Source organism: Cebus imitator, unplaced genomic scaffold (assembly GCF_001604975.1).
Source record: "Cebus imitator isolate Cc_AM_T3 unplaced genomic scaffold, Cebus_imitator-1.0 Scaffold424, whole genome shotgun sequence".
NCBI classification, from domain to species: domain Eukaryota; kingdom Metazoa; phylum Chordata; class Mammalia; order Primates; family Cebidae; genus Cebus; species Cebus imitator.
Window position 1 is genome coordinate 571,720 of NW_016107739.1, and position 27,919 is coordinate 599,638.

General features: G+C 43.5%; 1 protein-coding gene across 7 annotated transcripts in view; it reads left to right on the forward strand.

The window, feature by feature from the left end:
* The first annotated feature begins 20,242 nt into the window (after positions 1-20,242).
* Positions 20,243-27,919, forward strand: part of TENM4 (teneurin transmembrane protein 4) — an 827,507-nt gene continuing 819,830 nt past the window's right edge. For 5 of the 7 annotated variants that reach the window (XM_017509841.2, XM_017509836.2, XM_017509838.2 and 2 more), the window contains exon 1: positions 20,243-20,703. The gene's annotated coding sequence lies outside the window, so the exon portion shown is untranslated. Of the gene's footprint in view, positions 20,704-21,998; positions 22,238-27,919 lie in introns of those variants that run through there. The other 2 variants (XM_017509842.2, XM_017509837.2) reach the window with 2 other exon arrangements.

Consider the following 27,919-nt stretch of genomic DNA (forward strand, 5'->3'; position numbering starts at 1 on the left):
AGAAAATTCATTTCTTGTCACGCATGGGTTTTCACTTTAAAATGTGCTGCGTGCAACTGTAATACTATTTCATCTAATTAATGGCTACCATGGGTTAAGTACAGCATTCTACTTAGAATTCTGTGCATAGGATAATTACTCTGGGTACGTATGCAAAATGTTACTGATACATATAGTAATGGAAGTTTTGGCAATACTGTGCTTTTAAAGCCTTTTAAGAATACCATGGTCATGTCTAGTAAAGAGCAGTGTGAAATTAGAATTTTAAAATGCTAATATGGATATCCAATAAAGCTGAGCATTAACCCTTATCCATGGTGGATAATATTAGATTCAACGTTATCCTACCATTCTACCTTGACTAGATTTGTTCATGTGTCTCCAAATTTATTTATTAAGCACGTGTTAGGTATTAGACACACCATAGTCAAGAAGACAGGCACCTGCCCTCCTGAAGTTTGTGGAACTGCAGGGAAGACCAATATTGAATAAGCAGCTACTGGAAATGCTGAATGTTATTTTCTTTTTTAAGGCAAGTGTAACAATCAGAATTGAATATTCTCTTTTTCTGAGGCTGTTACAAATACCATTTTCTGGATATGTGTTCCTTCTTTGCCTAGAATGTCTGGCTTGGCTTCCCTGTGAAAGAAATCTTGGAGAAAAACATGTTATCCTATGTGTTCCCTGACCCCCAAAAGCAGAATTAGGGTCTTTGCTGCACTGTGTTCTCAAAACATGATTCAAGCCCTTTTATTAAGAGGCTGTTTAGTGCCTTTTAAGGGTTGTGGCCTTGAAGTCAGGCTCCTTGGATTTGAATAAGAGATCTTCCACTTAGTGGCTGTATGGTCTTAAATAATTAAATTAGTCTCTGGCCTCCACTGCCCCATCTGCAAAATGGAAATTTATAATAGCATATAACCCATAGGATTGTTGAGAGGATAAATTCATCAACTAAAAAGCATTTAAAACAATGCTGGGTATGAGTATATTCTTAATAAGTGTTGGCTCTTGCTATCATGCCACTAATCAATACTTTATATTTACATAGGAATTATGTGCTAAACGTGAGAGCCTCAATTTACTCATCCCTCCATTTCTAGCACTTAGCACAGGGTTTGGCACACAGTAGGTGCTCATATAACATGGTGAGTCCTTATAACCGTGATGCACAGGGCCCAGATCAAGGAAACTTGGGTCAACGCCATTCTAGGAACTTGATTTATGCCCCATATGTGATTTTGTTCCATTTCTTAGTGAATTACCGGTAAGAAGAAAGAAAGTACGTGTATCTTTGGACAATCTCTTGACGTGCTCCTTGACTCTTTTATTTAAATGCATGTTCTCCTTGGGTTCCTTGGATACCATAGAAAATAACTGACATTTCTTTAGATTCAGTCATCACATTCTTTGAATGAACTAACAATATCATGTCTCTCTTATTTTAATTATGCCAAGCTGCATGTATAAGAGTCCTACAACACAATGCAATTTTATTTTGTCAAGTGCCTTTCATCTCAAGCTGCATCCCTGGCATTCAAGTTAAATAATAAATAATACAGCACAAGGTGTTTAGGGAGGTGGGGAGGAGGACAGTTAAAGAACTGAAACAAAAGAGGAAAGCTATGAGAACAGAGAACCTATAAGCAGATTTTTCAGGACCTCCAGCTCTCCATCCAGTTGTGACTGTTCGGTAACGTTTCAGACAGAACAGCTGGAATGGGGATGTGGTTTAGCAAATGGCTTAAACAATGGTTTTGATTTCATGGTGATGACACAGTTGCACTGTATTTGCCATGCTGCTTTGGAGCTCTTTATGTACCATGCAGTGCTTTCTATTTAGAAGAACATGTCTCAACAGACAAAATGCTGTCCCCCTCTGCGTTGTCAGAAGAGAATTGAAATGGCAATGGGGAGTTCTGATGGACACTGTGGAGTCTGCTCATGTCTGAGAGTAAGAGAATGAGAGGCCTGATGCTGAAATAATGAGAATTAACATTTATTGATACTCACTGCATGCCAGGCATTATTCTATGTGCTCCAAATACTTTATTTCAGGGGGTTAGCAGACAATGACCCATGGCCTAAATCCACCTGCTGCCTGTTTTTGTACAGCCTGAGAGCTAAGAATGTTTGTATTTTTAAAAGATTGTTTTAAAAAAAAGAGAGAGAGAAGAGAAGTGATAGATGCAAGAATATGTAACACAGATCTTCTATGGCCGGCAAAGCGTAAAATATTTACTTTCTCTTTTTTTACAGAAAACTCTTTTGATCCCTGCTTTGTCTCACTAATACAGCCCATGCAATGATGTGAACGTTATTCCCATTCTAGAATTTGTATACTGAGTCTTGAAAAGCATAAATACTCCTTTGATATTACACAGCTCATCAGTATGATGGCTGTCTGGGGATCACAAACTCAAATACTTAAAGGACTTAAGTAATATAAATGAGCTATGTGAAGCCAGTAGGAGCTGTGACAGTGCAGAGGGCACATGCCCCTTTTCAAAAAGACTGCTGTAATGCAGTTCAGCCAATAGTGGCTTCGCAGTAATGGTTGACCCATGTTGCCTAGATTTTCTGATCTTTCAAGGAAAGTCAGAAAACCAAATTTTTATGTAAAATCTCCTAATTTTTAAATGTTGCTAACTGATTGAAAAATTTTAAAATATTCTGTGGATTAGGCAAAGCATTTATGTAGACTAAATGAAGCCCAAGAACCTCCAGTTTGAAACCTTTATTATTATGAATTTAGTTGATATAACCCTTGAGAAGACTAAGGAGTTGAAAGGAAGGGCAACTAAGATTAGAAAGCTGGTGACGGGGGAGTCCAAGCTTTTTTGGCTTTATATTTCATTTATTTATTTCTAATTAATTAATTATTATTATTATTTTGAGACAGAGTCTGGATTACAGAGGCATGATCTCAGCTCACTGCAACCTCCACTTCCCAGGTTCAAGCAATTATTGTGTCTCGCCTCCCAAGTAGCTGGGATTACAGGTGTGTTACACCACGCCTGGTTAATTTGTGTGTGTGTGTGTGTGTGTGTGAGAGAGAGAGAGAGAGAGAGGGAGATGGAGACTCACTCTGTCGTCTGTCGTCCAGGCTGAAGTGCAATGGCGTGATCTGGGCTCACTGCAACATCCCCCTCCCAGGTTTAAGCAATTCTCCCACCTCAGCCTCCCAAGTAGCTGGGATTACAGGCACCTACCATCATGCCTGCCTAATTTTTGTATTTTGTAGAGACAGGGTTTCATCATGTTTGCCAGGTTGGTCTTGAACTCCTGACCTCAGGTAATCCACCTGCCTCAGCTTCCGAAAGTGCTGAGATTATAGGTATGAGTCACTGTACCTAGCCTGGCTTTACATTTTAACTCTTTGTTGAGCACTGATCTAATTTCTACTTAGTGGAATAGATGTCTGGTAAGTAGGAATAATTTCCTATAGACTTATCTAAACCACTAGGTGCTTTTAGAAGATAACAGAACATCATATAGAATGGGAAGGTACACATCGAAGGTTATCTAGAACGTCTTTCTCCTTATAGTTTTGGAACAATCAGAGAGGGTGGCTAAAATGTCCAAGGTCACACAGCTAAGTTGGGATAGAAGTGGGTCTCCAACTTCAGACTCAGCTTTACTCCAGTGCTTTCCCTTGCCCCATGATGACTCTGAATCTTTGAAGTGTCTCTCCAATGTCTTCTTTACTGTGCCTTGTGTCATACCCAGATTATGGTTTTAGTTGAGCCTAAGCTGAGATTCACCCCTTCTACCCAAGTTGGAAGTTGGCCTGAGTTGACTTGCTTTCAGGGTGATGAATTCTGAGAGCTGAAGCAGAGGCTAGTGAGAAAAAAAGGGAGGCAGGATGACAGCAGTTATATTTTCCCAGGACAGGCTACAGGAGCAGCTAACAGCGCTGTGTTCACAAGGGAATCTGTGAGATCCAGAGCACAAGTAGTGCTGCTTGGGGCCCAGGCAGCCCTGAGTGGAAGAGGGGCTTCTCGTTTCTGCAGTGAAAACAGCACAACCCTGCCGAGGGCTGGAGGGAAGGAATTCAATATCTTTCCACATCTTAAGCCTCTCGCATATTTCAGAATACCTAGAGTTAAAACTCCAGGCCTGGTGTGCTCAGGGAAGGCCATAGAAGCAGGTAACAGTGAGGGTCCACCTTTGAAAAGTAGTGAGCATCTTGCAGCCAGAGCAGCAGAGAAGACCAAAAGCGTGTGAGACATGCCAGGGTTCCTGGGGAGAGTGTACAGTAGGAGAAATAATTTCTGAGGTTCTGTTTATGCACATTATGCACAGAGGGCAGGAAGACAGTGTGATGGGTAGCATCACTGTTCTTGTGGCCTGTGGCCCCATTTGTACCCTGGAAAAATGAGGTTCCACACGATGTGGCCACATAGAGAGCACAGTCTGGGGCCTCACTACTCAAAGTGTGGTCCTGGGACCAGCAGCATCAGCATCACCCGGGAGCTTGTTAGAAATGCAGAATTGCAGCCCTACAGCAGACCTACTGAGCCAGAGCTGCACTGTATAACAAGATCCCCTGGTGATTTGTAACGACATTAAGGTTTGAGAAGCTCTGGCCTCGGTATAAGGAGTAATAGCTGTAAAGCAAACTGTGGGTAATAATCTAAGACCTGCCACATCTTTGTTGTGTGATATTGACAAACATCACCACACCTCAGTTTGCTCATTTCTATCTTTTTGTTTTTTTGAGAAGGAGTTTCACTCTTGCTGCCCAGGCTGGAGTGCAATGGTGCGATCTCAGCTCACTGCAACCGCCGCCTCCCGGACTCAAGTGATTCTCCTGCCCCAGCCTCCCGAGTAGCTGGGATTACAGGCATATGCCACCATGCCTGGCTAATTTTGTATTTTTAGTAGAGATGGAGTTTCTCCATGTTGGTCAAGCTGGTCTCGAAATCCTGACCTCAGATGATTCATCCACCTCAGCCTCCCAAAGTGCTGGAATTACAGGCCTCATTTCTAAAATGAAGATAATAATAGGATTTATTTATGAGGGTGGTTGTGATGCTTGACTGAGATAACCTGTAAAGCATAGCAACTAAGGTATAATAAACTCTTAGTAAATATTAGCTACTATCATCAATTATTACTTTCTACAATCCAGGACTTGTTATCAAAGCATTTATAGAAGAGGATTTTCTAGTTCCCTACTGTTGCCTTACCACCTCCCTTAATAACTCAATGAGCTGTCCACCTCTAACATACTCTGCCAGTAATTATAATATTAAAAACAATATAGCTGCTATTTATTGATATTCTTCAAATTATTAGACTCTAAAACTACAGATCAGACATCATCCCAGTTATCCTTACAACAACAACCAGTTAGGCAGACGTTATTATCTGTGTTTTATCTTTTTTTTTTTTTGTGGTGAGACAGGGTCTCACTCTGTTGCCCAGGCTGGAGTGCAGTGGTGTGATCTCAGCTCACTGCATCCTCCGCCTTCTGGGTTCAAGTGATTCTCCTGCATCAGCCTCATGAGTAGCTGGGACTACAGGTGCGTGCCACCAAGCCAGGTGAATTTTTGTATTTTTAGTAGAGATGGTTTCACCACGTTGGCCAGGATGGTCTCGATTTCCTGACCTCATGATCCACCCACCTCAGCCTCCCAAAGTGCTGGGATTAGAGGCGTGAGCCACTGCTCCTGGCCTATGATCTGTATTGTAAAGATGATGACACTCGGGCTTCTGGATTCATCTACAATCTTGTAAACAGTGGAGCCACAGTGCTTCTCAGAGAAACAGCTCAAGACCCTTGTGATGGTTGAATACCTCTTAAAATACTGGCCCAGAAGGAGAGTTTGGACTTCAGTTACACACAGAGGGAGGAACACACTTATGCCTCTGTTGTTTCCCTAACACCTACTAAAATGACAGAGAAATAATAAGAAAGCGGAAAACTACAAAGGAAAAAAGAACGAAAGAGAAGACAATAGCATTTTCTACCTGTAAAACAGATGGACAAGAAATAATTGACAGACAGACCTGAGAAAGTGAAACCTAAGCTATCAGTGGAAAATGTCCAGAAGGGATCTGATTTTCATTGTGGAGCACGAGAAAATCTCAGAAATGGAAAGTGTCAGGCATTTCTGAACGTAGGAGCTTGGGAGGGGTTGGAAAAAAAGGAAAAGTGGCTGTTTGTCTTAAGGTTCCCTTCTCCGTTTTGCTTTCCTGAGTGCCTGCACTGTCAACCCCCAAGGAGAGGACTGGAGATTTAGTGACTACAGTAAGTGAGCCTGAGAGCATCTGGACTTCTGGAAAACAGCTCAGCTAAAAGTAGATATACTCTGTAAAAAAAAAAAAAAAAAAAAAAGGAACAGGAGAAGTGAATGAAATCTGTATAGAAATGTAGAAATGGTGAGACTATCTCCCAATGGTGATAGTCCCAGCTACTCAGGAAGCTGAGAGGGAGGATCCTTTGAGCCAGGAAGATTGAGGCTACAGTGAACTGTGATCGCACCATTGCGCTCCAGCATGGGCAACAGAGCAAAACTTCATTTCAAAAACAAAACAAAAAACTAAAACAGGCTTCTGAAAATTAAAAATATGACAGCAGAAATCAAAATGTCAACAGAAGGATTGGTAGGCAAATCTGAGGAAATCTCCCAAAAGTAAAACAAAGAGACAGAAATGGAAAATAGGAAAGAGAAGATTAAAAAATTAGAAACAGTCTGAGAGGTTCAATATCTTATTTGCTAGCTGAATAAGATGACTTTGGAACTACAGAACAAATACATTATCAATGAAATAACAAATTTCTCAGAGTTTCTACAGAAGAACTCAGCCACAGTTCAGCACATTGGATGAAAGAAGACCCACAGCAATCCTCACATCATTTCTGAACCCTGAGAAAAGGAGACCAACCTAAAAACTTACAAAGAACACGAGAAATAAAAAAGGCCACCCAAAGAGGAGAAAGAAAATTTTGTCAGTCTTCTTAACAGGCAACACTGAAAGCAAGAGGACAATGAAACCATCAAGGTCGTTAAAATAATAAAAAATTTACTTTAAATCTAGAATTCTATATCCAGCCAAAGCAGGTCTCAAAAACTTTACCTTCCATACACTTGTTTTTAGTATAAAGAGGAAAAAAAAGAAAGAGGAAGACATAGGATCCTGGAAACAAAAGGTACAAATACAAGAAGGAGACCCAATAAAATTCCCAGGAAAATGGTGGCAAGTGATTCTAAAACAAGAACTATGCATCAGATCTAGAAAGTAATGAGTCCACACTGGGAACAGTTTAGAAGAAAGGAAATAAAGTTTCTATGAGGAAAGAGAGGAGAGAAGAGAGAGAGGAGGAAAGGAGAGAAGAGTGGATCGGGGAGGGAAGGTGGGGGGAGGGGAGGGGAGTGAGGAGAGGGAGGGGAGAAGAGGGGAGGAGAAAGAAAAGAAATTGGCAGATTACTTGATAGAGTGGAATGTACTGAGAGAAGATTTATAATTTGGCAGTCTGGGGATGAACTAGCAATAGGTACCTAAAACATTAAGCAACTATGAAAGAAAGGAAAAGAGGCAATTATTAACTCAAGAGAAAACAAAAATGAAACAATATGGTATATAATAGTACACAACATGGCTTAGTTGAGAATAATTTTTACACACTCATAATAATGGCAATACTAACACTAATCAAAATTCTGATATAAGTATATTGAGGATATAGGGAAAAGGGAAGTGTCTATAAAGAGGAAAAAGTTAAATGATCATCTTCAATAGTAGGAAGTATACTGATAGTTTTTAACAATTAAAGAATCAAGAATATAGTAGAAATAGAATATTTAGAAATATGAAAATAAAAATGAGAAAAAACAGCTCAAATAGTTAAAATGGTTGCCTCGGGGAAGAGGGACTATTAAGTGGAGTTGGATGGTGAATTGTAGGTCAGTGGACTCCGTTTTGCATTAAATTCTTGTGGGATATTTAGCTTTTAAAATTATGTTAATGAATAACTTCGATAAAAATAAAGTAAAAAAAAGTACGGGCATTTTGGGCCTCCAAGTCTTATGCTGAAGAAAGTGGCTTCTAAGGATAGCATTGTAAGCAGCAGGCAGAACATTACAGGGTCTTCTTGTCTTCCTGAAAAATGAGAGAAAATGTAATAACAATCACCTGGAGATAGATAGGCAAGGGAGAGAACATGGACCAGGTCAGGAGCTCCGAGTTCTAGCCTTGATTCCATCACATGTGATCTTTTCAAACCTCAATTTTCTTATCTATAAAACAGTATTTCTACCCTGTCTTCCTCACAATGCTGTTGTGATGATCATGAAAGATAATAGATGTAAAATGCTTTGTAAATTGTAAAGCATTCCACAGATGTAATGGATTATCATTATTCTACCCACGTATAAGATTGGCAGACAGTTTACTATATTATAATTTATACCATCTGGCTTATTTTTGGTTTTTTAGCAAATTTTTTCTTATAGCAAAAATAAAATGGATTCCTTATGGAAATTTGTAAATATTAAAAAGCACAAAAAAAAGATACTAAAAATTACTTTTAATCTTATCATTAAGAAATAACTAGTGGTGTATTTGGTATATATTTGATTATTTTCCACTAAAATATATATTATGACTTTTTCCCCAAATTACATATTTTTCTATAGTGTCATTTATCATTTGTAATGGAAGAAAGGAGCTACAGCTAGAAGACTGATGAGGTTAAGTAAAAACTGAGTTAGAAGTTTTGGTATAAACTCATAGCAAATTTTCTTTTTTAAAAAATAATATATACCTAGCCATTCCAATTGAAAAAGTCTAGAAACAATACCAACCCAGTAACAATGAGCAACTCCTAGTAACAAGACCGTGGTTTCTAAAAACCATTTCCCATTGAAAAAGAAAGGAGGAGGTCCTGGACAATTTCAAGTCTGGCTTAGGATAGATATAAGATGAGCCTAGAACATCTTTTATTCCAGAAAGAAAGAAGGCTATCAAACACTTGAGAATCAATATGAAGATGTTTGCCACAAACCAAAGATGGGACAAATTGGACATCAATATATACATGAAAAGATATTAAACATATTTAAAACATGAGCTCATTACTGATTCATAAAATTTAAACACACACACGTACACACACACACACACTGCTTGCCTCTGGAAGACTCTAAGGAACCAACTCATTCTTTGGAAATCTGGCAAATAAAATGAAAATCTCAAACATTTATCCTGACTTTTTGGGTAACCGAAAAGTTCATGAAAGGAAGTTTCTTTATATAGAACTATTCCTGTTAAAAGTAAGGAAGCAATAATAGAATATCATCAGTTTGCAACCTCTAGTGAGATGATGAATTTAGTAAATGAGCATCGAAGGTTGCTAACAATACAAAGACTTGTGAAAGAATAATGTATAAAGCAGTCTTGCAAAAAATTAACTCTGATTGGATAGAGCCTCTAGAATAAATTACCAGTTTACAGGAAATATGACATAGAAGAACATGTTAAACCACACCAGAAGGCTGCAATGTGCGAGCAGGAAAAAGAAGAATAGATGGCTGAAAACCTATAGAAAGAGACTTAAGAGATAAATCAACCAGCTAGACTCAGTGGCTCACGCCTGTAATCCCAGCACTTTGGGAGGCTGAGGTGGGCGGATCACGAGGTCAGGGGTTCAAGAGCAGTCTGACCAACATGGTGAAACCCCGACTCTACTTAAAAATACAAAAATCAGCTGGGTGTGGTGGTGCGCACCTGTAATCCCAGCTACTTGGGAGGCTGAGGCGAAGGTTGCGGTGAGCCAAGAGTGTGCCATTGTGCTCCAACCTGGGTGACACAGTGAGACTCTGTCTCAAAAAAAAAAAAAAGAGATAAATCAACCAATTGTAGCACATGAAATTTATTTGGATTCTGATGCAAACAAACTGGAAAAAAAAGAGATTTATGAAACAGGGAAATTCCTTCAAAATAATGGGGGTAGGGAAGAGTGTAGATAAAACAAATTGGGCACAAATTGGCAATAATTAAAGCTAAATAATTGCTATAATCAATTTATAAAATTTTTTATTTTGGGGGAATTTTTTATAATTAATGAAAGGTCACAAAAACATTGTGACTCCTTTCCAGATTCATTAAAAATTCTTCCATAAAATGATATATAATGGCTATATAATACTTCATCATACAATGGTGTACCATAATACAGTTGATCATTTTGTAGTTGCTTGACATTTAAATTGTTCCCAGTTGACCTACATTGCTACTAGCATTGATGAAACCCCTTTATATAATTTTGGGATCCACCCATAATTAATTTCCTTAAATTAACTTCATCAAATGTAGACATAGATTTCTAGGTCAAAAGCTCCATACAATAAAAGGTTTTTGGTAAATATTGCCATATTATTTTTTGGAAAGATTGTACCAATATATACCCATTGTCAGTACAGGTAGAGTTAACAGTTTTCTATATATGTTATTCTTCTCTTATAGTTTTCTCATCTGATAAGCAAAAACAAAACAGAAAAATTCAATGTTTTTATATCTTGCATTTCTTGGAGTTATTAATGATTTAAATATATGTTATATGCCTAGCTTTCTACTTTTATGCTTTTATGGTAAATTCGCTTTTAAGGTTCTTTGTGGGTTTTTTTTGTTTTGTTTTTGAGACAGATTCTCACTCCATCTCAGTGAGATCAGTGGTGTGATCTCAGCTCACTGCAACCATCACCTCCTGCAAGCGATTCTCCTGCCTCAGCCTCCTCAGTAGCTGGGATTACAGGCACCCACCACCATGCCCAGCTAATTTTTGTATTTTTAGTAGAGATAGGGTTTTCTTTGTGTACTTTTTTATTGAGATGTCTTTTTCTTATACATTCGTAAGACCTCATTATATATTAAGAATAGTAACACGTTTTCATGTATATTTCAAATACTTCGCCAGAATTTTGTTCTTTTGATTTTATCTTGGTTTTTAAAATATGCAGACATTTTATTTTTTTATGTACTGACATTTTTCTTTACAATATCTTCTTTATCATCTTACATTTTTAAAAGTCTTCTTCTTCATGTCCAAAATCATGTACATTGTCACCTATGTTTTCTTCTTTTTCTATTTTCATTTTTTACATTCAGTGCGAACACTTTTAAAGGGATACTATAGCCTTCTCCCAATGGTTTGTCAGTTACTGCAACACATCAATTAAAATATGTGTTATGAAACTGATTTGAAACTTCAGTTTCTTCTGGGTTACTTTAATAGTCAACAGGCTTGATAGTGATAATATAACTTTTGTGAGCATCTACTGTGTGTCTTACCTTGGTGTACTTGCTTGAGTTTTATTTAAGTAAATATATCATAATCACTGTGATCTCTGTGATTAATTTCATACACTATGTCTATATAATAAAATAGTATGCAACTTAGTATAGCCTTTATGAAAAATAGTGCTAAACATGTTTAGTTGAGCAATGAGTGATTTGCAAATCGGGCAGTCCCCAGAATCATAGCATATTCAGAGACTCCATAGATGCCTCGTGATCAGAACAAATTTATAGACAAAAAAGGGAAGTCACAAATGGGAAGTGAGGTTCAGAAAGAGCTGGATTGGTTACAGTTTGGAGTTTGCTTTATTTGAATATAGTTTGAACATTCAGTAGTGTATTAAGTGATCAAAGGATATCTGCTGGGATTGGCCAAGATTCAGCTGTTGTGATAGGCACATACTCCTAAGTTAGGTTTTCAATCTTGTCTACCTATTAAGTTATGTTACATTCATCCACAAGGACTCAAATATAAAAGTATGGAGTCCTTCTCAGACCATATTTAGTTTTCTTTTAACAACAGTATGGAGGTTTCTAAGAAAAACTAAAAATAGAACTACCATATGATCCAGCAATCCCACTAGTGGGCATTTATCCAAAGGAAAAAAAAAATCAGTATATCAAAGGAATACCTGCACCCCCAAGTGTATTGTAGCACTATTCACAACAGCGAAAATATGAAATCGACCTATCTGTTCATCCACAGATGAATCGGTAAAGAAAATGTGGTATTCAATTCATACACAATGGAATGCTATTTAGACATAAAAAAGAATGAAATCCTGTCATTTAGCAGCAATATGGATGGAACTGGAGATCTTTATGTTAAGTAAAATACGCCAATCACAGCAAGACAAATATCTCATGTTCTCACTCATATATAGGATCTAAAGAATGATTTCATGGAAATAGAGAGAGAACAATAGTTACTAGAGTCTGGGACCGGTTGGAGGTTGGGGTGAAGAGAGGCTGGTCAATGGGTACAAACATATGTGTAATTAAATAGAAGAATCTTGTCTTGTTTTTTTTCTTTCCTTTCCTTTCCTTTTTCCTTTCATTTCCCCTTTCCCCTTTCCCTTTTTCCCTTTTCTTTCCTTTTTTCTTTTCTTTGAGACAGAGTCTCACTCAGTAGCCCAGACTGGGGTGCAGTGGCACAGTCTCAGCTGACTGCAACCTCTGCCTCCCTCAAGTGATTTTCTTGCCTAGGCCTCCTAAGCAGCTGGTATTACAGGTGCCCACCACCACACCTGGCTAATTTTTAGTAGAGAGGGGTTTTGCCGTGTTGGCCAGGCTGGTCTTGAATTCTTGGCCTCAAGTGATCTACCCTCTTCAGCCTCCCAAAGTCCTGGGATTACAGGTGTGAGCCACCACACCCAGCCCATTTAGTATATATTTCAAAGTAGCTGGAAGATAAGATCTGAAATGTTCTCATCACAAATAAGCAATGAATGTTTGAGGTGATAAATTATCCTAAATACCCTGATTTGATCATTACATATTGCACACATGTATCAAAATGTCACGTGTTCTCCAATAAATGTGTACAATTATTATGTGTCAATGAAAAATTCAAATGTCTTTTGAAATGTATGCAAATATAAAAATACATCAATTCCCAAGATATTATACACATATATACCTATTTATATTTAGACAGATCTGTTTTCAAGATATATTATACATGAAAAAATAATGTGCCAAACAGAATAGTGTATAAGTCCTAATTGTCCTACAGATTGATAAGGCCTTGAAGTACTAAATTGCAGTCTGATTTGGGAGTAGTAATATAATTAATTTTATAGGGTTTTTGTAAAGGTTAAATGTATGAATATGTGTAGGGCTTTAGGTTAGTGTCTGACATACCGTTTACATGACCATCATTAGATTCACCCTACAGAGGCTTTGGTTATTTAGTGGAGGTCTTCATTGCTCTTTTGTTTATTCTGTCTGTGTGGTCCTCTGGACCAATATGCAGATCTATTGAAGGCTGCAGACTTGTAAGACTAAGAAATGGATGTAATTTAGTGTTGCAGAAGACTAGCACCCATCACCTGATGCATTAAAAAGGCAAATCCACACGAGTGGCAAAGTCTGTTAGGCAAATGATGGGAAGAGATAGGACAAAAAATTGGCAGGATAGCAGGTCTCATCTGAGGTGCATCCCTTTTGGAGGGTATCACATGGCATTAAGCATGCCGGAGAAAGCTTTAGGAGAGCTCTTTTTTAGGAGACCAGCCCTCAGAAGGAAACATTATGCAAGCAATGTCAGCGGATACAGTGCCTTTCTGTTGTGAGAGTGGGAGCTGACCTAATCAGAGGGTGTGTTTCTACCACAGAGTTTTGCCAGCTCATTAACTTTGACCACAACAGATGCTACTATTTTCTGATCAGTGTTTTCCCTGCTATCTGGGAGCAAATGTCAGTGGAGGAGTACAATCAGACATCAGAATCATTATAGGATCATCTGAATTTCAGCCCCACTGCCCAAACCACATGCCCTCAAGACTGAAAGTATAGCATTGGCATAGAGATGGAGTAAATTTGTGTAAAATACCTGCTATCAACAGTGCATAGGTATATATGTGCTCACAGGTGTTCCACCGCTTAGGAAGATGGGAGCTCACATTCATTCATTCATTTTACAAATATTTACTGAACACTTACTTTGTGCCAAGCACTATACTAGGTGCTGGGGATCACAATAGTGAACAAGACACTCCTGGTCACTACACTCATGAAACTTACATTGATTGCAGTTGGGCGGATGTTAGAAAGTAAAACAAATGCAGAAACAAGTAAGTGTGTCTTATAAAATATACCATGAAGGAAATAAAGAGGGTGCAACCATGAACTCTTCATACCATTACTCTAATGGGATGGCCTATTCTAGACAATATTAGCCGTGCCAAAAAATGTATTGCAGTTCATGGAGGGCTCACTGCACTGCTAGTATTTATTTTATTTATTTATTTATTTTGTTGAGACGGAGTTTCGCTCTTGTTGGCCAGGCTGGAGTGCAATGGCACAATCTTGGCTCACCGCAATCTTGGCTTCTCAGGTTCAAGTGATTCTCCTGCCTCCGCCTCCTGAGTAGCTGGGATTAAAATTAACTGGGTGTGGCATGTGTCACCACACCCAGTTAATTTTGTATTTTTAATAAAGACAGGGTTTCTCCATGTTGGTCAGGATAGCCTCGAACTCCCGACCTCAGGTGATCTGCTCACCTCGGCCTCCCAAAGTGCTGGGATTACAGGCATGAGCCACCACACTTGGCCCACTGCTAGTATTATTAATTGCATCTATCTGTCCATCTATCCAATACAGTGTGGTAACTAAGAGCAATCCAAGGCGGACTTTGGCCTTGCCATTTATCAGTTATGTGACTGTATAATTTGCTTAACTTCTCAGTTTTCTGACCCATGGATTAAGGATAATAATTATAATCTACCACAAAGTATAGCATTACAATTTAAATAAGATAATGCCCTTTGCTCATCCCCCAGCACAATGCTCAATGCATGTTAGCTATTGTTATTAGCATTCATTTCTTCACTCAGTGAAGTAATATTTACTAAGAACCTATACGTGCCAATACTTTGTGCTAAATGTTTAAGTGCTAAACATTTCAGGATGAGGGGTGAAATGGAGGACAAGCTCCAATTATTTCCCTAAAAGAAAATATGTGTGGTGAACCCAAGCAGAGATTTTCCCCTTATTTTCTATGAGATAATTCAAAAGTCATCATTTATCACCAAATCCCCAAACACTGGCGTCTAATTCCTGTAAGACTAAAAGACAACTCACAGGTTAGACAAACCTCACAGAAGGACAGCTCACAGATTAAATGGAGTCAGTCAGACAGAAAATCATCACCAGCCTCACCTCCTGGCTTTTAAAAATGGGGCTGTGCTGGGAAAGGCAAGTGGCTTGGGAGTTCTGGAGAGCTGGATTCTGATTCTGATTTGGCTGAGCCAGAGCCTCACAAGCCTCGGTGTGCTCACTCTCCTCTCTAGTCGTCACAACAATTCTATGTGATAACACACTGTTGAAGCTCCAGGGCCACACAGAAGGCTCTCCAAGAATGTCTCCTATTCCTTCTTTTAGTTCTAACCCCTGCTCTGCTTCTTTGTTTGAACCTCTATGGGTCCTTCTTCCTCCTGGCACACATTGGAGGTAGGATTCCAGCAGGAGTGGGTACAAGGATTGAATGAATCAACAGATGTGGAGGGCCTTTGAAAAGGTGAAAGGGCTATGCTGTGTAAGGTGTTATTATTATTAGGTTGGAGACATTACCCACAGGATAAATATTTCTGTGAGATGAAAAATCAGAGATGCAGAGGGAACCTTACCAGGGAACTATTTACAGCAACCTTTCCAAAGACCAAGACTAACCTCTGGCAGGCATTTTTCTCATCCTGTAATTATGGAAGTTTGATGGCACTTATCAGTAGGTGTCCAAATCCTAAGCAACTGGCTTGAGTATTTGATGTGACGTCAGACAACAGGCATGAGGCATTGCCTCTTGCTCCTCAGTGTCTTCTTGCTTTGAAGTACTTACTCCCTGAAGCAATTTTATAGTAACTGCTGGACTCTGAAGGGAAAATTTTTTTTTTTGCAAATAAATACATTTGCTAATTAAAACTTGACCTTTAAAGACTCACATTTTCTTGACCCCACTATATGTTTTCTTTTCCTTGTAACATATCACAGAATCAATAATGGCAGTGCAAACATCTTTAATATGTACAGTTTTAACAGCTCTCACAACATGTCTGCTTTCATAAGAATGCCCTCTCCCCCTCTCCAGCCCAGCTGCTGATTTCCTCTGATTTGTTAAATGCCTCCTTATTTCAATCTCCAAGATAAACCTTAAAACGCAGTTACTCTTCAGCAGGGAGTGGGCAAGGTGGATTAAAAAGGGATAAAGTTGGGGAAGGGGGGATGGTCATAGCCATGTCTTTGTATTTTTTTTAATGGCAGCTTTAAAATTTTTTTGTAATGGAATAATGAATGTTTATATACAAAGATTATGAAATACCAAAAAAGTACACAGAAGAAAATATATATTACTTATAACCCCATCACCCAGAGGAAACCATGGTAAATATTTGGCATTTTTTTCTTCAGATTTTTCCGAAAGAGGGTTTTTATGTAGCTAAAAATTTTGAATTCTTTTTTAAAATAATGTATATGGCCAGGTGCGGTGGCTCACACCTGTAATCCCACCACTTTGGGAGGCTGAGGCAGGCAGATCACAAGGTCAGGCATTCAGGACAAGCCTGGCCAATATGGTGAAACCTTGTCTCTGCTAAAAATACAAAAATTAGCTGGGCGTGGTGGTGCGCACCTGTAGTCCCAGTTACTTTGGAGGGTGAGGCAGGAGAATCACTTGAACCCGGGAGCAGAGGTTGCAGTAAGGCAAGGTCAGCCACTGCACTCCAGCCTGGGTGACAAAGGGGAACTCCACCTCAAATAAAAAAAACAAAAACAACCAACCAACCAGGATATTGTAAATGACAACACTAACATTTTCTTACGGCATGAAAAACTGCAAAAACACTTTAGAGTAGTTGCATAGTATTCCAAAAAGGCTATCCTCCAATTTACTTATTTTATTTGACCATTTAGGCTGCTTCAATTTTTCCCCATTATTAAAAATAATGAATGGTCATTTTATCCAATCTCCTGTTTTTCTGGGTAATACATAGAGCTGGCTGTTTGGAGGTCTTAGGCTGAATTTTACAACTAGTGTTTCCTATGGCACAGAGGAGCCATACAGGAGAATCTAAACTTAGCTACAGAGTTAGATTATAACATGGTAACAACTGACCTTATTTTCCCCTCTAAATTTCTCCCTGAGTTCTGCTTCCTCCTGAATACTCTTGATGTTGCAATAAGCAGTGCCGCCTTCCACTGAGATACCCAAGCTTGAAAACTGAGGGTCACTTTGGGCGTCTCGTTGCTGCCCCCATCCAATCGGAAACCCAAATCATCCTCAATCTCTCTCAAATCTCTCCTCCCTTATCTGGCTTCCCTGCAACTGCCTTAGTTTACCTAAATGACCTACTTACTCCTGCCTCTAGTCTTCCTAAGTCACCCCAGTTGATCCATTTCTCTACATTACTGCCAGCTCATCTTTTAAAATATACTCAACATCACATCCTTCCTCTACTTAAAAACCTGTATTAACTCTCTACCCTCCCTCTGCCCCAGTACCTGAACTTTCAGAATGTTTGGATCCTTAGCCTACTTCAGGCCCTGTCAAAATCGAATCCTAGACTCTAGGACTCCTCTAGACTCCTCCAAGACCCTGCCTCAACATGTCCAACTCTGCTATGAGTGTCTCATGCTTTTGTCCATGTCATCATACTGTTAACCTGTATCTAAAAAGTATCTCCCCTTCCTTCATGGTCTAGCTAATTCCTTGCCTTCAAACTCAGCTTGAGGCCAGGTACGGCAGCTCACACCTGTATTCCGAGAACTCTGGGAGGTGTAGGCCCGAGTATTGCTGGTATTTGAGACCAGCCTGAGCAACAGTGAAACCTCATCTTTAAAAAACCAACCAAACAAAATTAGTTCAGTGTGGTGTGGTGGCACATGCCTGTGGTCCCGGCTTCTCAAGAGGCTGAGGTGGGAGGATCACCTGAGCTCAGGAGGTTGCGGCTTCAGTGAATCAAGACAGCACCACTGCACTCCAGCCTGGATGACAAAGCGAGAATCTGTCTCGAAACAAACAAAACAAAAGAGAAACAAACAGAAAAACTCAGCTTGAATGTCGCCTCCTGTGGGAAGTCTTCCCTTACTCCCAACAATTCCACTAGGCATCCTTCATGATTAGATTCAGGTTATTCATGTTTACCAGGAATACCACAGAAGTGATATTATGTCCTTTTCAGTGCATTATATCAGGGGCCACATGATGTCATATTTGTCACATTCCTGGTGATGCTGATTTTAGGTTTTTTATTGACAAGTTACTATTTTCCCCTTTGAAATTAGTATCATGTGGGGAGATACTTTGAAACTCTCTATATATTTTGTTTCTCAACATACTTTCACCCACTACTTTTAGCATCTGGGTCTCAATTTTCTCACTGGTCAAATGAAATGCATAGACTGAAAGTGGTTTGCAAAATTACCACTCTCAAAGGTCCCTTTCTTATATTCCCTATCTTAGACCTCCTGTAATGAAAGAATTTGTCCACTAAACCAATGTCACTCTTTCAGATACCTGTGTCTCATTTTCTCAGTATACATTCATGAAACATGTCTACTGAACTGTAAGCTTGGAAAACAGGGCCTGTTTGCCTCACCACTGAATGCCAAGACCTATCACAGCACCTGCCACAAAGTAGGTGGTCAACAAATATTTGTTGAAGGACTAACTCTAACTGCCTATCACAGCTGATACCCAGCATTTGATGTCTGCAGTGAGGACACAAAGTTGATAAATGCTATTCAAAGGCAGAGACCTGACATTTTGGTTAATCTCAGAGGCTTTGTCACTGGTCAGTGTACACTTATCATGAAGATTTTAAGAATAGATTGGACAGATTGTGTGGAAACTTCCCACCCACCCCAACCCATCCCTGCCTTTCTGAGATGCCCTAGTTATGAGATGTTGAAGGGGCATTCCAGCACCCTACGTTTATAATCTGTGATGCCTCTATAATCAGCATATGGCAACTGGCTAGACAGTCTCCTCACCACACAGAAGAGTTTTCAAAATAGCCTGCCCCTCCTTTCTCATTTATATGAAATTAGCATTGTCACATTTCCTCCTTCATTAACTACTTTAGATCATAGAGACACAGTGTAGCAGAAGATCATGAAGGAAGTTGTCTTAGAGAAGGAAACTAACATAAATTAAGCAGCTGGTATACACCCAGTGCTTTCTTTCCATTGTTCTCTCTTTTAATCCTCACCATAACTGGTGAAGTCGGTATCATCCATTTTATAGATGAGAAAACTGAAGCTGAGTAAGGGGAAATGGCTTGGACTAAGTCCTACAGCTAGCATGGAGCAGGGCTGGAGTGGAAATTCCTCCAGTCTCTCCCACAAAGCCCTTCCACGTTGCCACTCAGTCAAACTGCCACTCTCATCATATAAAAATGCCCTTCTCTTGGAAATGTGCTTGCCATCACGATCCAGACATTCGAGGGACAGAAATCTCTTGGACCGCGATCACTGCTATTTTTTTAAGTGATTGTTATCACGACTCGGTAGCTGTTACCATGGTTTTGGCGAAGTTGTCCGAGGAAGGAGGGCCTTTCTCTGGGCATCTTGCATGCCTGTGGAAATAACTCAAGATCCCAGCTCTTAATTACCTCTGGCTGTGCTGCGGTAGCAACTTGAAAGGGACCGACCCTGGAAAAGTGTTGGGGTGGGGGAGGGGGGTGTGGAGTAACATCCAGCGGGCAGGCAGAAGGGAGGCCGTGGGCCCTAGAGAGACCCGGGGAGAGGCGAAGAGGAGGGAGGGGGGACCAGACCCTGCTATGGAGAGAGAAAGTCAAAGGAGGGAGGAGGAAAGAGAACAAAAGGCAAAAGCAGGGGAAGTAGAAGAAAGTCCAGAAAGGAAAAGAGAAAGTTTCAGAAAGGGGCGAGAAAGCAAGCAAGGAGGGAAAAAGAAGAAAGAGACCGAGAAAGATACCGAACTGAGAGAGCTCGGAGAATTCGAGAAAGCCAAGGAGGTAAAAGGCGAGAAGACGGAGAAGGTGGCGGAGGAAGGGGGAAGGAGCGAGAGGAACCGAGGCCGGGGTGAGGGAGCGGCCGCGCGTGGCCCAGGGAGAGGCGCCCGTCACCTGCGTGGCGCCCCCCCGCGCCGGAGTGCGGCCCTGCTCCCAGCGCCCGTGCGCCGCGCGGCGCGCCGGCCTCGCAGGATTGGCTCCCGCCTCCCATTCATGTAACCTGCGTGTGCGTGTGTGTGTGTGTGTCTCTCTCGCTCGCCCTCTCTTTCTGTGTGTAAGAGAGCGAGGGTGGGGGACGGAGGCAGGCAGGCGAGCAGGCAGAGAGGGGAAGAAGAGAAGGGAAGCTATTAAACACACACACACACGCGCGCGCGCTCACACACCCGCCCCAACCCCCAGAAGCCTCGGGATTGCAGCTGTTTCATGTGGGGCAGCAGTGCCGGCAGGGACGCCGGCCGGGAGCGGCCGGGAGCGGGAGCCGGGCGTGGAGAGCGCGCGGCTGGAGGCTCGCTGGGGCTCCGCTCCCCGCGGGAGCTATTGTTGGTCTCGCCGGAGCTGAGCGCAGAGCCCGGACTTGCTCCTTCCTGGGAGCCCCGCTCCGGCTCGCGGAGCAGAGGAGCCGCGCGGCCGAGAGCGAGAGGAGCCACCGGCGCGGCGCCTCGCCTCCCTGCCGCCCTCCTCCCCGCTTCCCCGGCGGTAGCAGCCTGCAGCCACGGTAAGGCGGCGTGATCCGCTCTACGGAAAAGCGCCTTGGGGACCGCGGCAACGCCTCGCCAGCTCCATCGCCCACTGCACTGCTGGCCCGGGCAGGGTTCGGGCGGCTTCCGAGGGCTCCGGGAGATGTTTGCTTGTTCCCCTGGCCCGGGAGGAGGGAGGCTAGGGCGCTGGTGGCCGACGAGGCAAGCCCGTCTGGAGCCCCGAGCCGCCGCAGCCCCCGGAGCCTGCCGCGGACTGGAGCCTGGGAGCAAGGGCTGGGGGAGGGCAGGGAGATGGGAGGCTGGTGGGAGGGAGGCGGCCCGCCCCAGGTTCATTTGCCTCCCCCGGCTCCCCTTCCCCGCCCCGGCCCGGTTGCCTGCAGCCCGTCTGCGGACCAGCCTGCCCCAGGCCCCCGGCGGGCGCTGGAGGATCCCGCGAGGCGGCGCCGGGCTTCAGCGGCTGCAGTCTGCCCTGCGGGGCAAGTATTGGCTGCAACAGCCCCGCACGGGCGGTGGTTGGAGCTCAGAACCCGGAGACGCGACCCCAGCCCCTCGTCCTCAGCGACCTGCGGGGCGCCCGCGTCTCCTCACGAGGCGCCCGGCCGCGGTGTTGACGTTCGTCTCGGAGCCAGCTGAGGCTGCAGCCGCCGGGTGGACGCTTGGAGGGCTCCCGGGTATGAGTGTGACTGTGTGACTACTTTCACCCCAGCTTCGGGAAATGTGCTCTGGGTTGAAATGTGATCACCGAGCTCCTTAGTCATTTTAATTGCCATTTAAAAATGCAGTAGTTACATTGGAGGAGCAGACAGGAAGGTAATGGGGCCATGTGTGTGTGTGTGTGTGTGTGTGTGTACACGCAACCGAGGAATGCACAACCAACTACTTGGGTGAAAGGCGGGGGAGGGGGTTCAACTAGTGAGTCCTTCTTGGCGGGGCGGTCGGGCGAGTTAGCTGCCAGCTGCCCGCCCCTTCTCTGCTTGCCCCCGCCTAGGCGAGGTTGGAAAGTACTGGAAATTCAACTGCGTGGTCTTTAACTTTGGAAATTGGCTCCCTTTTCAGGGCAAAACGTTAAGGCGATTTATGCACCCGCGTCCATGTGGATGAGAGTATTACTGCTCCGTTGGGTGCGGAGCCCTCAACAGAACCCCACCAACCCCCTCCCCCCATCTGTAATTCCCTCCCCCCACCAACCGTGGAGAGAGGGTTTGTAGAGATGCAGTTATCCGTAAACCATCAACGCAGTGAAAGGGGCGCAGGGAGGCAGCCAGGGTTTTGCCGGAACCTGCAAGCAGGCTTGGTGTTTGAATTGCACACGAGATCATCCTGCTGCTTTGTAGAAGGCAGCGGTGGGGCACGCTCGGGATTCCGATCGCTGGGTTGGGGGGTGGGGGGAAGAGGGTGTCCATGTACTGAGCTCTGAGGCCGCGTAAGGAGAGAGATCTGCCGAACGGCATCGCGGGCAATTACATAAGCTGCCTCGGTGATTACCCGGAACTGTGATGCGAGCTCCCAGTTCTCGAAAGACAAGCCTGAAAGTTTGCCTGCTTGAGCAGTGTAAGTACTGGTGCGCCCCCCACCCCAGGTCCGGGTAGCTAGGATGCGCCTTGTACCACGGCGCCCACTCGTACGATGGGCATAAGGTGCCGATGCTGCTGTCCTCAAAGGACCAGTTACCGAGGCAGGGATTAGATGGGGGCATCCGGAATTGATCGCAGAGGAGGAGTCGGTCAGAACTCAGGTTTCATTGAGTCTCCTGAGCTCTAAGTCTTCTCTTGGGGGTGTTGGAAGGCCTTCCAGGGAACGCCGTTTTCAGAAACTGACTTTGCATCCTGGGGAGCCCCAAAGTCCCTCTTCTCCACCCTTCCTGGCGCCCCTTCTTCCCTCTCACACCCTATGCCTTTCACGTGTTTAGAAACCTGCCTGCCCGCGCGCGGTGCCTGGTCCCCCTTGGCGATGTCCAGGCAGCCTAGGCATCCAGGCCCACACTAATAAGGGGTTAGAGGCAGTAGAACCCTGGCTCCGCCGGGGCAGCCACCCTTAAACGTGCACCTATTCCTGGCTTTCTGCACTAGCCCGGCGCTGATGGGGACAGGATGGGGCTGGGTGCCGGGTATGGCTTCGGTCCCCTCGCCTCTCCCCTCTGCAGACTGCAGTTTGTTTCTGTTGCGTTTATTCACCTCGTTTCTCCGCTTCCCTCCGGCGCCGCAGCCTGTATTACGTTGATGGGGTTTGATAGAGAAACCACAGTAAGAGTGTGCTTTTAAATCTTGATTTTCGTCTGTAGAGGGATCAGCCCCTACAGCCCTGACAGAGCTGTGCGGAATGCTGAAGTCTGGGGAACATTGGCCCTGAACTCCCTTCCCCCCAGCCCGCAGTCAGGAGATGGTGGTGTGCTTGGGTGTGGAGTGTTTTGTTTTTGCCACATTCCAGCGTTCTGAAGCCCCTAGTGCCCTCCCATTGAAATCCCCGATCTGTCTGAATGTGTTCCGTGCTGTAAAATAAATCCTCCCTCGCGCAGACCTGTGGGGCCCTTCGGGTTTCCTGCCGCTGCCATGATCCTTAACAATGCGATTGCAAAGCCAGTGCTCCGCTGGAAAAAAATCCCCAGGTGCCAGCCGGCCGCGCCTTGACCTTGCCGAAGGAGCCTTTAACCCCGCTGCCAGAGGGGCTCCGGCCTAGCCGCGTGAATCCAGGAAGAAGGAGGGCGCCCAGGAGGCGGCTGGGTTCGCTCCCGGGGCAGGGCGGGAATCGGGTCGCAGCCAGGACGGCAGAGGGGGAGGGGACGGGACTCCGCGGCAACCTGTTTCCCAGCGCGCTGGGCCCGCGCATCCCCGCCCCGCTCCCTCGCCCCCCACCGCCCCCCGGCCCCTCATGGCCCGCCTCCCCCGCCGGCCTCCAGTTGTCTCTGGGGTGCCCGAGTTGGCTGTGACTCCTCGCTCTCTCCATTGGAGTCCACGGGACGCCACCAACTTTGGGATCCTCGGTGGCCGGAGCCGCCGTGTGAACCTGAACCGGCAGGGCGGCCGGGTGGGCGGGGCCTGTGCGGGAAACTGGAGCCTAGACGACCGCGTTCCAGGCCAGGTTCCAGCCCCTGTAGCGCTGTGCTGCACTGTGCAGGGTCCCGGCCGCCTTTCTCCCCTCCCCAGCCCAGCCATGTTCCTCGGGACCCCTGGCGCCCTCTGCAATTCGGCTTTCCGCGGGAGCTCTTCTCATCAAAGTGACGAGGGGTGTTTTCACTGGTGGTGACAGTGGGAACAAGTTTTCTACACGTGTGTGTGTGTGAGAGAGAGTATATGTGTGCTTTGGGGAGCGGAGAGATTTGCGGTGAAAGCACACATAGTGCAGAAAACGGGATTTCCCTCTCTAGGCGTTATAAGGTAATACTGAGAAAGAATCCGTTTTTTCTGGTGAGGGTGTTGATGGGAAGCCCTTCCACCTGGTGGAACTGGACCTGTTGGAGCTGATTGCCGGGAGTGAACGCCTGTCTCCTTAGCGGTACCTTGCGTGCAGTAGGTCCTTAGAAATGTTTGGGGAACTGAAAGTCTTCAAGATATTTAGGCAGGACTTAGGTTATAGATGTTCGAGTGCTTTTAGGGGACTAATTTATTGCCAGCATGTGTCTCGAACGGAGAGGAGGGCAGGGATCGGAGGGCACGTGGAATTGCAGTCTTCTGAAGGGATCAGGGACGGAGAGCTTCGGTTTTCTAGAAAGAGTTCTCGGATTCTTCCTCTGCTGGCATCCTGTTCTCAAAGCCTGTGTTTGGGGGTGGAGGTGGAGTGGTCCAGTAAGCCGATCAGCCACCCTAATAGAGTCGGGGCGGGGGTGGCGGGGAGGAAGAAGGGTCCTCCTCAATCAGTGTGGGCCCCAAGGGACAGAACTAGTGCTGAGTCTGAACAAGAACCATCAAAGGATAGTTCTTCTGGAATATGAGGTAGGAGGCTAGGTGTTAGAGTAGTGGGTTTCCAAGAACTCTCCTCCAATAGAATCTGATTTTATTTAGTATAATCTCCTCAATCTTTTGCGGTTTTGTGTGAGTAAGGTGACTCTAATCTCTTAACTGTGGGGTTGGAATCATGGCTTTGTGGCTTAGGCAAATTGTCTTTGTAGCTTCAGTCCTCTCCCTTGTAAAATTGTACGATACTGTCAAGTTTACAGCACTGTCAATATTAACATCCAAAGGCCTCTGGGTACCCTGGTCCCTTCACAGATGATTGTTCCCTTCTACCTCCTGTATCCCTTTCCAGGAAGCAACTTGCATTTGTTGGGTGGAGGTTGGGCAGAGAAATCAACAGCGCCAAAAGAACCACCAACCTTGCATCCAGTCTATTTAAAACCAGCTTCAAATGCATGAAATGAAAATATCTTTTCTTTTCTTAGGAAAGTCATTTCCAGTTTTGTTAGAATTTGTGGTTCATTGAGTCGCTTTTTCTGACAGACTTGCATCCTCATGCAGATTGGCATGTTACGTAACCCGATATTTCCAAATCAAGTTACAAATAAGGGAAAAGAAGGTGATTAGGAATTAAAGATTGTTGGGCAACATAAGCAAGAGGCTCAATTTAAGATGCCAACTCACACTCTAACTGTGCTAGAGGTTGAAGGTAAATGAGATTTGATCAGCACCAGTGGTGCAAGTCTCCACCTGGATATTCAGCCCCTGTCTGGTTCCAACAAACAGCTACATAGCCCCAGCCCAAACCTTCTGTAGTTCCGGTCCCAGCACCTTCTCCCACATCCATTAATCTAAAAAATGAAACAAAAGAACAGTGGGATTTAAATCACCTCCTTGCAGATTTGATTCCAAGAGCCTAGCAGGGTAAATCAATGTCTATTCTAGATCTAAGGGGCCGATTTTTACCTGCCTTCTTACATGGTCTCAGCCTGGCTTTTATTGTAACTGAAAGCTGAATCACTCTGTCTTTGCTTTGCACTGACAGATGGGCTGTGGGGGCCACTTTGAAAGTAACATGCCCCACTTCTCAGGGAGCCAAGCAAACATGGATCCCTGAATGTTCTCTATAAGGAAAATATCTATGAAACAATGTAAATATATACACCTATTGCTCACTGGGTTATACATTTATTACTTTGGTACCTTTTTTTTTTCTTTTGCAGTGTTTAGTCTAATGACCAAAGTAATATGTGCTCACTGTAGCAAATTCAGGCATTAGAGAGAAAAGTAAAACCAAAATGTTATACCACATTTTGAGTTGTACCTTGTGACTTTTCTTTATGAATGTAGGAAAAAATGATGAGATCCTAGTATAATATTTTGAATGCTGATTTTCATTTAATGATAAGGCATTCCAATCTTTTCATGCTCTAACTGTTCCTCCTATGACAAAATTTATAATGTTAGATAGACCCCCAATGTTAGAGTATGGCAGATTTATTTAATGAGTACCTGATTTTTTGACTTTGTGTTTTTCATTTTTTATTATAATAAGACTGTAGTAACCATCCTTGTACATACTGTGCAGTTTTGGTATTTTCTTAAGATAAATTCCTAGAAAGTAGCATTTCAGGGTTAAAGGCAGAGACCATACTAAGGCTTCGGTCACACATGAAAAGCATTCAGGTATACTGTGATGACTCCTTCATCTTTTTAACCAGAATATGGCTATTTACCTAGAGGCTTGGGAGCCCAGGTGGTAGAAGAAGGCAGAGGTGACAATCAAACTTCAAGCAGGGAATTTGCATAATTGTTCTGCTGAACTGATACACAAATTCTTTTTCCAAGAACATTTTTTTTTCCCCTGGCTCTTGGAATCATCACTCTCTGGAGCTCTTCAGCCAGCAATGGAGTTGAAATATGTAAATATGTTCCTCAGCATTGTAGGTGGGGCTGGCTCCATGGTGAATGACAAACAGTTCCTCTGAGAAGGGTGTGTATCTTCAGCATTTGCTGAGGCTGTGGATTTCCCCCTCCCACGCTTTCTCTTTCCCTTTGGTTTGGAGGCCTTAAACTGGCCTGGTAGATCTTACAAAGCAAACAGTTGAGGCTCTACACAACAGCAAGCTTATCTCCACCTGCTGCATGGCATTTTACTGGGAAAAGTCAACCCAATGGAGTCTCCCTCCACAGTCCCAGGGCACAATCAATCAATCAGTCAACATGCCTACATGCTGTTTTGAAAGTGGAAATAGACATCTTGGCCCCTCCTTGCATGGTTCAATCCAATCAGAGGGTGCTTTTGCCAGTCCCCCACCTCATGTGTGGGATATCTGTGACCCAGAAAAGACGTGTTCCCTGCAGTTAGACAGCTAGTCATCTGACAGAGAATTCAGTGGAACCAGTGGGGGAAGTCCAGTCCTCTCATTTCTGAGGTGCCCCTATGCTCAGCAGGAGACATGAAGGGTTCCTTTGGATCAGGTAAAGAGGTCACCTCAGGATTGTTTCATGGTGTGGTCACCATAGAGGGAGCCTGCTCTGTTGGTTGCTGACTCTGACTTCAGACAACGGTTTAGATGCTGCTTTGATACTTACGCCACTCTAGTTTCACTAGGGAAAGTGAAGAGATGTTTCTGTTCGTTGTCATGTTCTGAACATCAAATCAGAGCTTTCCTTTCATTTGGAAAACAGAAATGAAACAGGCCATACGGGATCTCCAGAGCAATGGTCAGCACCCCGGTTCCCTTTTTGTCTATGTTCTGTACTGGCTTTATACAATGGCAGCACTGTAGCTTCACCCAACAGTGCAAAAGGGTATCAGAGGTAATTGGTTAATCATTAAAATCCTTAAGAACATTAGGTTTTAAGAATTTTTTTTTTTGAAAGTCAATTTTTTCACTGTGGGATGAGTGTTGATTTTTAAAAGGCTGGCCTTGCACCCCTTGAAAGTCAAACAAAAGGGTTGCAGTTAGTATATTTATGGTTTTGGGTAAACCTTGCCAATTCCTGATACCAGTTTTCCTCACTATAAAGTTTGGTTTGGAGAAGAGAGTGGTTTCCATATTTTGTTAAGTTAGTGTGATCTCAAACTCTAACGTGCACACTCCTCGTTCTGGGATCTTGTTAAGGTGCAGATTCTGCTTCATTTGGTCTGGGGAAGGGCCCAAGAGTCTGCATTTCTCACAAGCCCCCAGGTGCTGCCATGCTCCTGGTCTGTGGTCCACACGTGGAACACCAAGGTTTCAAGCTACCTACTGCTCTCACATTATTTCAGAAAGTAATAATCATGACCCCTGGACATGAAGAGGAGTAGCTTGTATTTGTAGAATGGCAGTATTAAGGG